Below are 11,463 nucleotides of genomic sequence, written 5' to 3' on the forward strand. Positions count from 1 at the left end.
GCCAACTTCCGAAAACTCCAGGCGCTCTACCGTGTCCGTCTGGACAAGGTTAAGTCCAGGACGGCAACGGTGGACCAGGCGGAGGTGGATTTCAAGGCGCGCGTTGCTGAGACGCATACCTGGTTCCACCAGACTCGCGAGGAGCAGAGGGCCTTTAAGGAGGAATTGGCCAAGCGCAATGTCGAGCTCACCATGAAGATGGCTGATATCGAGAAGGCCCAGGAAAGGGCGGCGAACTTGGCTGCCGCAGCCGAGGCCGTCCGGAACCAGCATCAAGCCGCAGTGGATTCCCAGGAAGAGGACCTCACCGTGCGTGAGGCGAAGCTTGCCGCAGCGCTCCGTGGCAAGGATGAGGAGCTCGAGGCCCTTGTCGCGCGGCGGACTCGCGAGCTGGAGCAGAGGCACGAGGCACTCGATGCCCAGGCTCTGGCCCATGCCGGCAAAGTAAGGGAGTTGGAGGTGGAGCGGGACGAGTTGAAGGAGCAGGCCCTCAAGCTGTCCAACGAGAAGAGCACGCTCAACAATGCCTTGGTAGAGGCGCAAGGAGCGGTCATCAGCAGGGCTGGGGAGCTCTCCGAAGCGCAAAACTCCATCAGAGATCTCAAGCTGAAGCTGGAGAATCTCAAGAAGATGTTGTCGGAGAGCACGGCTCGGGAGGAGACCTTGACTAGGAGCCCGGAGGAGGAGAAGCAGCTGCGGGCGAATGAGGCCGCCTCCCACCAGGAATATGTGGCGGGCGAGAACAGATGGATCGGCCGTCTGGAGGACGTCGCCGGCAGGGTCACCTCGCAGTTGGCCACCATGGGGATGCCAAACGTGAGGTATGCCCCTGAGCGCAGCGGGACCGTCAACGCCAAGCTGACCCAGTTCTTCGAGGGCGTCCTTGGAGCCTTGGCTTATCTTCACTACAGCAGAGCGGCCACATTGGCCGGGGAAGCCCGGCGACTTTGCCGGGGGGTCATAACCAAGGTCCTCACCAAGATGGCGTACTGGAATCCCGACCTCGACTTCGATGTCACGATGGATAGCTTGCCGGATGGTACTGACCTCACGGTGCTCAAGGAGCGCATCAAGCCCGTCATCAGCAGCATCGACGAAATCAAGAGGGTGGAAGGCCAGCGACGGGATTAGGCATCCCGTTCTTCACCGCCGCTGCAGGTTCACGACCAAGACAAATTTCATCTTTAGTTAGAACCGCAGCAATGATGTGATGTAATATAACTTTGCAGTACTCTTAATTTCATGCACGTTATTTCCCCGTTCAATTCCTCTTTGTATGCGTGCCCCACGTCAATTGGGTAGGCTCGCCAGCGCGGAAGCCCCTAGCAGTGTTTTGGGGATGGATCCCCATTGGCCTGCTGGGTATGCGTGCTGCCGGACGAGCCACCTTTTCGTTCTGAACGCGGCCGCTCGAACTGTCGAGCTTGACTCGAGTCAGGATCGAGAGCGTTGTTGATCGCGGAAGGCTACTCTGCCATTCTCGACGCAGCTGCTTGAGCTGTTGAGCGGACTCGAAACAGGGCAAGGGCGTTGCCGATCGTGGGAGAGCTCCCTGGCGTGCGGGTTTCTCATACAAAGGCGTGACATCTCCGGGGGGAATAACCTCACATAAGAAGGACAGAACAAATAAGGGTTCAGTGCAACTTAGCTTCTGTTTGCAATCGCTCGAGTGCCGATCTTCTGGCCTCCTTTCTTCTCCAACGGTCACGAAGATGAAGGAGTGCCAGGCTAACTGCTAAAGCCGATTCTCACAACTGCTTCCCCTACCTGGCGCGCCAGAGATGTCGGTGGGAACGACACCTATGGGATCACAAGAATCCCTACTGTGGTTAGCGGGGCGCGGGGTCGTGAGAAGAGCGGATCAAACAGATAGCACATGGTTCGTTTATCCAGGTTCGGGCCGCGAGGATGCGTAAAACCCTACTCCTGCTTTGGTGGATTGTATATCTGTGTTCTTGAGCTAGCTATGGGGAGTGAGGAGCTCCAAAAAGCCGAATCCCTCCTCTGGTTGCCTCGGGCCTCCTTTTATAGAAAAGGGGTTGCCACAGTGGCACACAGGAGGTGGAAAGGGGTACAGTGATGCGAGGTTATCCCTCGCATTACATGACAAGGCGAATTTAATGCGTCTTTCTTAGGTGTCCTTGCTTTATCGGGGACGGGGGAGAAACCTGTCTCGTCCGTCGCCGCTCCTTCTTGTGTCGACACGCGCGCTGGCCAGTGACGCCTGCGATGCCACGTAGGTAGGCAGGCAGCTGAAGTGGCGCAGTGGTGGGTCTTCATGAAGATCTGCATGCCGCCACGCAGGTGCCTGCCCAGCTGGTTGGGTCGGTAGCTGCATGCGAACGGCGGTGGAGGTTTAGTCGGCGTGGGCCTGATGGTGGCCCTGCGGGTGTCCTCGGTAAGGGCCTTGCCGGGGCCCTGGCAAGGGTTTTACCGAGGCGCCTGCTGTCATCTCTGGCAAGGTGCTTGCCGGGGGCCTTGTGGTTTTCCTCGGTTGGGATCCCGCCAAGGGTCATCATCTTCTATAGTGTGTATCTGATCTTGAATGTCTTCACAAAGATCTGCATGCCGCCACGGGGATGTCTCCCAAATCCTTGCCCTTTGGGGGCAGTGGACTCAAGGGTGATTTGCTCCGTAGGCGCGGGACGAGTCGTCGCGGCAAGGGTCTTGCCGGGGCTGCTAGAACTGTCTCCCAGCAAGGATCTTGCCGGGGGAGTCCGCTTCATCCCCTTTGCTCTTCGTGGTCTTGGCCTTGGCGTCGTTCTAGTTCTCTTGAGCTTCGGTCTTACCCTGGCTCACCTCCCTTGCCTTGCTTGGTGTGGTGGTATCTGCGGCTCAGACTACCCGTGCACAGTTATTGGGGTACAAAAAGTGTGGCCCTCTTTTTGTACACCGACAAACATCATGATAAAATACTTAGCGCAAACCGCATCATTGACATCCAACATCTCCATGGCAAGCTCATAGCTTTCAATCCAAGCCTCCGGGGAAGGTCAGGCGTATAGTTTGGCACCTTGCGTGGCTCCTTAAAATCCTTTGGCAGCCGCTCATTCCTCAGAGCTGGGACTAAACATGGCACCCCAACAGAACTTGAAATTGCACCCTCGTCGTAAGGTTGGCAGTCGCCACCTCCTCTCGACGGGCCCTTGCCTCATCCACGATCTCTTGAGAATTGACTCGGGGCGGGTTGCCTCCATGCGGCGGGTCATCTTAAGGCGGGTTACGGCATTGTTCGCTGCTCGAAACCGCTTGGGACTCTAGCCGTCTACTGTAACTGGGACTCGGGAAGGGGTTGAATGCACCTTGCTCCGGCTATGTGAATATTTCTCCTGCTGTGCCATGGCCGTCTTCAGGAATTCAATAGTGTTCCAGGCGTCCGCCCCAAAGGGCGAGTCTCCATTAAGAGGAAACGCATCCAGACGGGTGGTCGCAGCCACCATATTATCCATTGGGTTACAATAATGACCCGGTGGAGTGATAAACCTCTGAGGCAGGTTCTGCAACTGGGGCTGAGCCGCCCCTCCAGGACCAGGCACACACCCCGCTTGGGCTACCTCCGGCGGAGTAACTTGTCCTATTACAGGGGAGTTGAACAGATTCCGGCCTTCAGACTGCCAAGGAAAATGGGATTTGTACCTTCTTCAGAGAACAGCTTCCGAGGCACTCTGGTCCAGGTGTAAACGAAGGGCCTCAGCTTTCAGCCGATCCGACTCCGCTGCCATCTGAGCCTGTACGGCATCCATGTCCTCCTCGGCCTTCCGCATCTGTTCCTTCAGCTTTGCGATCTCTACATTGCGCTCCACCTGATTGGTAGCGGTCACCTCAGTCGCCATTAGAGTGGATAACTAGTTCATTAACTCCATGATGACCTAAGCCGGCGGCCTGGCGGCTGTTGATGTCAACGGATCAGTCACTGCCGCATCCCCATCTGCAGTGCTATTTTGAGCCTGCGTGGTACCGGCCATTAAGATGGTAGCCCGGCTCGGTGGCTCATAGGGGTCTGGGACAATGTCACCATCGGCCAGCCCCCAAGCCTGCCGTCCTGAAGCTGATAGATTGATTCTGACTCACCAGTTGAAGATTCATCCTCTGAGCACACGAGGGTCTCTCCACCTGAGATGGAGTGGTCTACAAGTGCCATACCTTGCGTGAAGCCGACGAAAACGTGCTTCCAGGCAGGTTGGACCCGGGCGGGTAACATACGTCGGGCCGACTCAACAATGCCGGTGCAGTCATCCGGCTCAGGCGCAAATTCGCCGATTTTGCCGATGAAAATGAGCATCTTGCCGAAGGGAACCCGGTACCCATACTCGATTGAGTCGGCATCGGAACCCCAGCCAACATTGTCGATGTAGAGCTTGCCGCGGCGACTCCTAGCCATAACCCCGAAAGCATATCCATCGATCCCTAGGAAGGAACCCTTCAAGAACTCATAACCACCATGTGCAGGCCCCATGGTGGGCGCCAACTGTCGTGGATATGTCATGGAAGATGTCCTAGTGTGAGGACTTAGACGTGAGGCCATCGCTGAGATGATTGCTCGAAGGGGTTGATCGGGAACAAAGGACACGAGGTTACCCAGGTTCGTCCCCTCACTATTGAGGTAAAAACCTTCTTGCTTTGGTTTGTATTGATGGGGAATCGATTACAAGGGAGAGTATACACTTGACCAAGTACTCAATCAATTGTTTCTTATCCCTAAGCCGTCGTCGGGTCTCGCCCTTATATACACAGGCTAAGCCACCCAGCGGCTTACAGGACTCCGAGCTGGGTTAAACAAGTAACCGACTCTATCTCTAAACATTACAAGCTACCTTAAGCTGGCCACCTTGGGCAGCTTGACCTTCCGGGTAATACACAACCCATAATCACATAAGCCGCCACTCGGCCCATTACCTAAGACGCCTTTTGGCCCATCCAAGTTGTGGGTCGTCTTCAATATCTTGATCATAAGCCGCCAACATCTTGTGCCGACTCATCCCAGGGCGGGTTATATCGCGGGGTTATATCCACGACAAGTTTGGTTAAGGGGTTTTGGATGCACAAGTAGTATTTCTACTTAGTGCAGATTTTTGGCTAGCAAAGATATTGGGCAAGCACGACATGTTGGAGGATCCATGACAATATAACTTCTATGTGAATATGAACAACCATAACTCATTACATTGTCCTCCTTGTCCAACATCAACCGTTTGGCATACAATGCTTAATGGGGGCTCACAATCATAAAAGATGTCCAAGGTAGTATATTTGCATGTGAATCCTCTCTTCCTTTATTAACTTTTTCATGAATTGCACCATTGAACAATGGTATCTTTGTCAACGTTCAATAAATTCTACCACTTTTACTTTTCTTTATGTGGTGCCATTACTCACCATAAGATTATCATATGATATTTTTCATTATTTTCATTGCATTGATTGAAACATAAAAGTAAAGAAGCAAAACTCAAACTACTCTTTATTATATAACTCTCATTCGATTACATAGATAGATAGATCACGAAACTAACGCTCGAAAATAGATCATACTAAACTTTTATTCAACTAAATCATGAAATAACTATAGATCGAACTAAAAATAGATAAAGATGATCAAAGTGATGGTGATACGATACCGGGGCACCTCCCCCAAGCTTGGCACAAGCCAAGGGGAGTGCACATACCCATGTGATCAAGCTTCCTTCTTCGGTGATGGTGGTGGTGAAGGATCACTGAGCATGTTTAGCTTCCATTTGAGAATGAAAATTTTCTCCCTCAAGTCATCAACTTCTTGCTCAAACCTCAACACCCTTTGACATAATTCTTCCTTGCTTTATTGCAGAAAACAGTAAGGGGTAAATAGGAACTTGGGTTTTCTCCTTGTGTTTGGGAGGCTCGATTTCTTGAACTCCATGTGCATATCTCCTGGTTGAGGAAGAGGGGCCTCTTCTTCATCAGAGCTTGCTTCCACCTCCTTGTCTTCTTGTTCCTCCTTCGAGAACAATCCACAGGGATCTAAATTCCCATAGATGTTTCGATAAGCAAGATAATGTGACACATAGCTCTCCCTATTGGAATCCTGAGACGACATATTTTCATATCTGCCAGAAGAATAGGAAGAAACAATAACAGAAGATTTCTCCGTATGCGGTGGTCATAACAATCCGGGGACTATATATAGAATTTTTATCTTGCAAAACAAGTAATCCAAGAGAAAACGGTGTCGGGAAGTCTCACCTAGGGCCCACACGGTACCAGGGCATGCCCCCGGGGGGTGCGCCTTGGTGCCATGTGGGCACCAGGTGGGTCCCCTCGGCTGTTTTTATTTTGCTATTTTTGTAAATATTTCAAAACTGGCAGAAAGTATTTTTGCGGAATTTTTGGAGTCGGTTTACATACCTATTTCATCCATTCTGCCCTTATGCCGCGATTCAGGAACACCAATCGGCTTAAGGTCAGGAATAAAGTCAATACAAAACTCAATGACCTCCTCATTTTCATGGCCCTTGGAGATGCTTACTTCCGGCCTAGCACGGTTATGAACATATTTCTTTAAGACTCCCATGAACCTCTCAAAGGGGAACATATTGTGTAGAAATACAGGACCCAAAACGTTAATCTCTTCGCATAGGTGAACTAGGACGTGCGTCATGATGTTGAAGAAGGATGGTGGGAACACCAACTCGAAAATGACAAGACATTGCACCAAATCATTCTCTAACCTTGGTATGATTTCTGGATCGATTACCTTCTGAGAGATTGCATTGAGGAATGCACATAGCTTCACAATGGCTAATCGAACGTTATCCGGTAGAAGCCCCCTCAATGCAACCGGAAGCAGTTGCGTCATAATCACGTGGCAGTCTTGAGACTTTAGGTTCTCAAATTTTTTCTCTGCCATGTTTATTATTCCCTTTATATTCGACGAGAAGCCAGACGGTACCTTAATACTGAGCAGGCATTCAAAGAAGATTTCCTTCTCTTCTTTGGTAAGAGCGTAGCTGGCATGACCCTGATGTATGCCATCTTTTCCGTGCATACGTTGCTGGTCCCACCGTGCCTCAGGTGTATCTTTTGTCTTCCACTACACTCCCAAGAAGCCAAGCAGGGTCACGCAAAGATTCTTTGTCATGTGCATCACGTCGATTGCGGAGCGGACCTCTTGGTCTTTCCAATAGGGCAGGTCCCAAAATATAGATTTCTTCTTCCACATGGGTGCCCGTCCGTTAGCGTCATTCGGAATAGGTTGTCCGCCAGGACGCTTTCCAAAGACTACCTTCAAATCCTTGACCATATCATGTACATCAGCACCAGTACGGTGGCGAGGCTTCGTCCGGTGATCCGCCTCACCTTTGAAATGCTTACCTTTCTTTCTTACGGGATGCCTGCTCGGAAGAAATCGGCGATGTCCCAGGTACACATTCTTCATACAATTGTCCAAATATGTACTATCGGTCACATCCAAATAGTGTGTGCATGCGCGGTATCCCTTGTGTGTCTGTCCTGAAAGGTTACTGAGAGCAGGCCAATCATTGATGGTCACAAACAGCAATGCCTTTTGGTCAAATTCTTCCCGCATGTGCTCATCCCACGCACGTACACCTGTTCCATTCCACAACTGTAAGAGTTCTTCAACTAATGGCCTTAGGTACACATCAATGTCATTGCCGGGTTGCTTAGGGCCTTGGATGAGCACTGGCATCAACATGAACTTCCGCTTCATGCACAACCAAGGAGGAAGGTTATACAAACATAGAGTTACAGGCCAGGTGCTATGGTTGCTGCTCTGCTCCCCAAAAGGATTAATGCCATCTGCGCTTAGACCAAACCATATGTTCCTTGCGTCATCTGCAAACTCCTTCCCGTACTTTCTCTCGATTTTTCTCCACTGTGACCTGTCAGCGGGTACTCTCAACTTTCCGTCTTTCTTATGGTCTTCTCTGTGCCATCGCATCACCTTGGCATGCTCTTTGTTTTGGAACAAACATTTCAACCGTGGTATTATAGGAGCATACCACATCACCTTGGCACGAATCTTCTTCCTGGGGAACTCACCCTCGACATCACCAGGGTCATCGCGGCTGATCTTATAGCGCAATGCACCGCATACCGGGCAAGCATTCAAATCCTCGTACTCACCGCGGTAGAGGACGTAGTCATTAGGGCATGCATGTATCTTCTGCACCTCTAACCCTAGAAGGAAGACAGCCTTCTTTGCTTCATACGTACTCTCAGGCAATTCGTTGTCCTTTGGAAGCATATACATTATCATTACCAGCTACTTTCCAAATCCCTTGTCAGATACACCATTCTCTGCCTTCCATTGCAGCAATTCCAGTGTGGTGCCCAACTTTTTCTTGTCAGCTTCGCAATTCGGGTACAACAATTTATTGTGATCCTCTAATATGCGCTGCAACTTCTTCTTCTCCAAATCACTTGCCAGTTTCTCTTTGCATCGGCAATGGCCCAACCTAGATCATCAGCGGGCTCACCTGATGCCTCTTCTTCAGCTTCTTCCCGCATTGCCGGCTCAGTTTCTTCCCCCATTGTTGTATCTTCGTATTCAGGGAACCCATTGCCAGGATAGCTGTCGCCGTCCTCTTCTTCTTCATTGTCTTCCATCATAACCCCTCTTTCTCCGTGCTTTGTCCTAACATTATTATAGTTGGGCATGAAACCAGACTTAAACAGGTGGACGTGAATGGTTCTTGACGTAGAGTAATTGTGATCATTCTTACAGAAAGCACATGGACAAGGCATAAAACCATCCTTCCACTTGTTTGCCCCAGCCGCAAGCAGAAAAGTTTGCACGCCATTAATGAACTCGGGAGAGCATCAGTCATCATACATCCATTGTCAGCTCATCTTCATTACACAACACCGAAAAGACCAAATTAATACAAGTTCATACATAAAGTTCATACAAATATATAGTTCATACAACACTTAAATGCAACAAAAAAATAACTCTCTAGCTAAAGAATTTAAATGCAGCAACAAATGCGATCAAGATCGCAACTAAGGTAACAATTGATCGAACAGCATAATAATACCAAGCCTCACTATGAATGGCATATTTTCCAATCTATCTAATCTTCAAGCGCATTTTCTCCATCTTGATCTTGTGATCATAGACGACATTGGCAACATGCAACTCCAATTCCATCTTCTCCCCCTCAATTCTTTTCAATTTTTCTTTCAAATCCTGGTTTTCTCTTTCAACTAAATTTAACCTCTCGACAATAGGGTCGGTTGGAATTTCCAGTTCACATACCTCCTACATAAAAATATCTATGTCAACTTGATTGGCATAATTTGTCATAAACATGAAATGCAACAAATAGTTTTAAAAGATAATATACCACATGCAAATCATAACAAGGACGAGGGCCGACAGGGACTGATATCAAAATGATGGCACTATGTATAACAAACCACGTATGAGTAAGATAATTATATGAGTAACTATATATCCAAATCACACAAACATCAATTTTTTATATAAAACATTCATGAACAAGAGGCTCACAGCAAGGTGGTGCCGGCGACGGGACGGTGCAGGCGATCGACGGTGGTTACGATGGAGATTTAGAAGGCATTATGTAAACCACACCTACATATGCAAACTAAGTGTTATTTTTGACCTCAAATTACATATAAATCAAACACTAGCACATATAATTCCTCCCAAATTACTAAACTCACAAATTAATCACTATATAAAGCCTTGCAAGAGCTAATCAAGCAATGAGAGATGAAAGGACAAAGTTGCTAACCTTTGTGATCATTTGAATGGATGGGGGCCTTCAAATCTTCACAAATTTTGGGCAAAATGTGTGATGGCTCGAGAGGAAGAGGGGAAGAACAGAGAGGAGAGGGGAAAGGGGAAAAACAGAGCGAGGTCGGGTGGACGAAGGGTTTATGTAGGACGACCTTTAGTAGCGTTTCGTGATACGACCCGATACTAAAGGTGCTGGAGGGGCCCCAGACTGACAACATCCTGCCACCACTCACTTTAGTACCGGTTCGTGGCACGAACCGGTGCTAATGGTTCGCCATGAACCGGTACTGATGAGAGCGGTCGGCTAGTCGTTGGAACCGGCACTAATGCATTTATTAGTGCCGGCTCAAAATCAAACTGGCACTAATGTGCTTGACATTTGACTGTTTTTCTACTAGTGTTCGTAGCTCACCCTCCGTTGTGGAGGAAGTAGTCGAACAGCCGCAGGATCACGGACCAAAAACCCAGACGACGAAGGCTCCCAGGAGATGAAATAGCACAAAGCCTATAAATTTTACCGAGTCAAAAAATTTGAGGGCATCACATCACATAAAGCATCGACATTGAAAACTATGATAAAAATCATATTGCTAATGACATATAGTCAAGTTTTTAGATCATCATGATACTTCAAATCCTAATTTTCATCAAGTGTCAAAATTTGTTCTTCAACTTTTTTTAGCAAGATCATCATGATAAAATAACTATGCATCAGATATCATTTTTGTCAACACCACAAAATGAAACTATAGCTATTTTACAACATATCAAATATACCAATTTTGTTCTTCAATTTTTTAGCACATCTCATATAGCTATTTGACAACATCACAAAATGAAAATAAAAGCTTCATTAACTATTTTATAGACTAAGTGACTCAAATTTCTTTTTTAACTATGATAATTCATTTTGGGTATCGTATTTCACCTACATTCCAACATTCATTCATTCATTCATTCATTCATTATAAGCTTCTTTTGACTATGCATCTCTACTCTCCACCCTTCGTAAAACGTCAAAGATCATTACACGGAGATGAATCAACATAACCTATCACTAAATTTACCAAAGAGAAAACTAACCAATATCCATCAATCCATCTATCTATCACAAACTTGACCGGCATCCATTCATCCATATTTCACTACACATGCATGTAACACATATCAAGCAGTAACAAAATGTAAAAAAAGAAAAAAAGCTCACTGGGGGCGTTTTGGGTGCCGGTACAACGGGCGAGCTGGGAGGTCAGGGGCAGGGGCTGGGGAAGAGTCAATGGGGGCCGGTGCCGCCGCTGTAGTGCGTCGGCAGAGGGGGGCTCCGAGCCCCGGCCAGCACACTGAGGCCCGATCAGGAGAGGGAGGGTGCGGGTCGGCGTGGAGGCAGGCAGGGAGGGGGAGGAGAGGGTCCTGGCCGCGGTGGCACCGAGTCGAGGTGGCGAAGGTGTAGCGGCGGCGGCGCGAGGAGGGGGCGGAGAGGGCCGGGTCGCGACGCGGTGCAGGTCGGGGTGGAGGCGAGGAGGGGCGAGGGAAGCGGAGGGGCGCGGGAAGGGGAGGGGTGCGGGTGGAGCGGCAGACGGCGGGAGCTGCGCGGGTGGAGCGGCGACGGGCGGCGCAGGTCGAGGTTGGGTGGGGCATGCACGGTGATAGGGAAGGGAATGAGTGGCCGAGGGTGCCCCGTCTCGAGTGGATAAGGCCAA

At 49.3% G+C, this 11,463-nt stretch overlaps 1 long non-coding RNA gene across 2 annotated transcripts; it reads right to left on the bottom strand.

Annotated features, from left to right (window-relative positions):
* Positions 1-8,813: 8,813 nt before the first annotated feature.
* LOC147982094 (uncharacterized) lies at positions 8,814-11,231 on the bottom strand. Of its 2 annotated transcripts, none has more exons than XR_015599981.1 (3): positions 10,971-11,231; positions 9,512-10,268; positions 8,814-9,259 (listed from the first exon to the last, which is right to left on the bottom strand). It is a non-coding gene; the product is annotated as an uncharacterized LOC147982094 (long non-coding RNA). The 2 variants fall into 2 exon arrangements; XR_015599982.1 differs by having other exon boundaries at positions 8,816-9,259; positions 9,759-10,268.
* Positions 11,232-11,463: the final 232 nt, after the last annotated feature.

This window comes from Triticum urartu, chromosome 3A (assembly GCF_056163025.1).
Source record: "Triticum urartu cultivar PI428250 chromosome 3A, HENAU_Tu73, whole genome shotgun sequence".
Taxonomy (NCBI): Eukaryota; Viridiplantae; Streptophyta; class Magnoliopsida; order Poales; family Poaceae; genus Triticum; species Triticum urartu.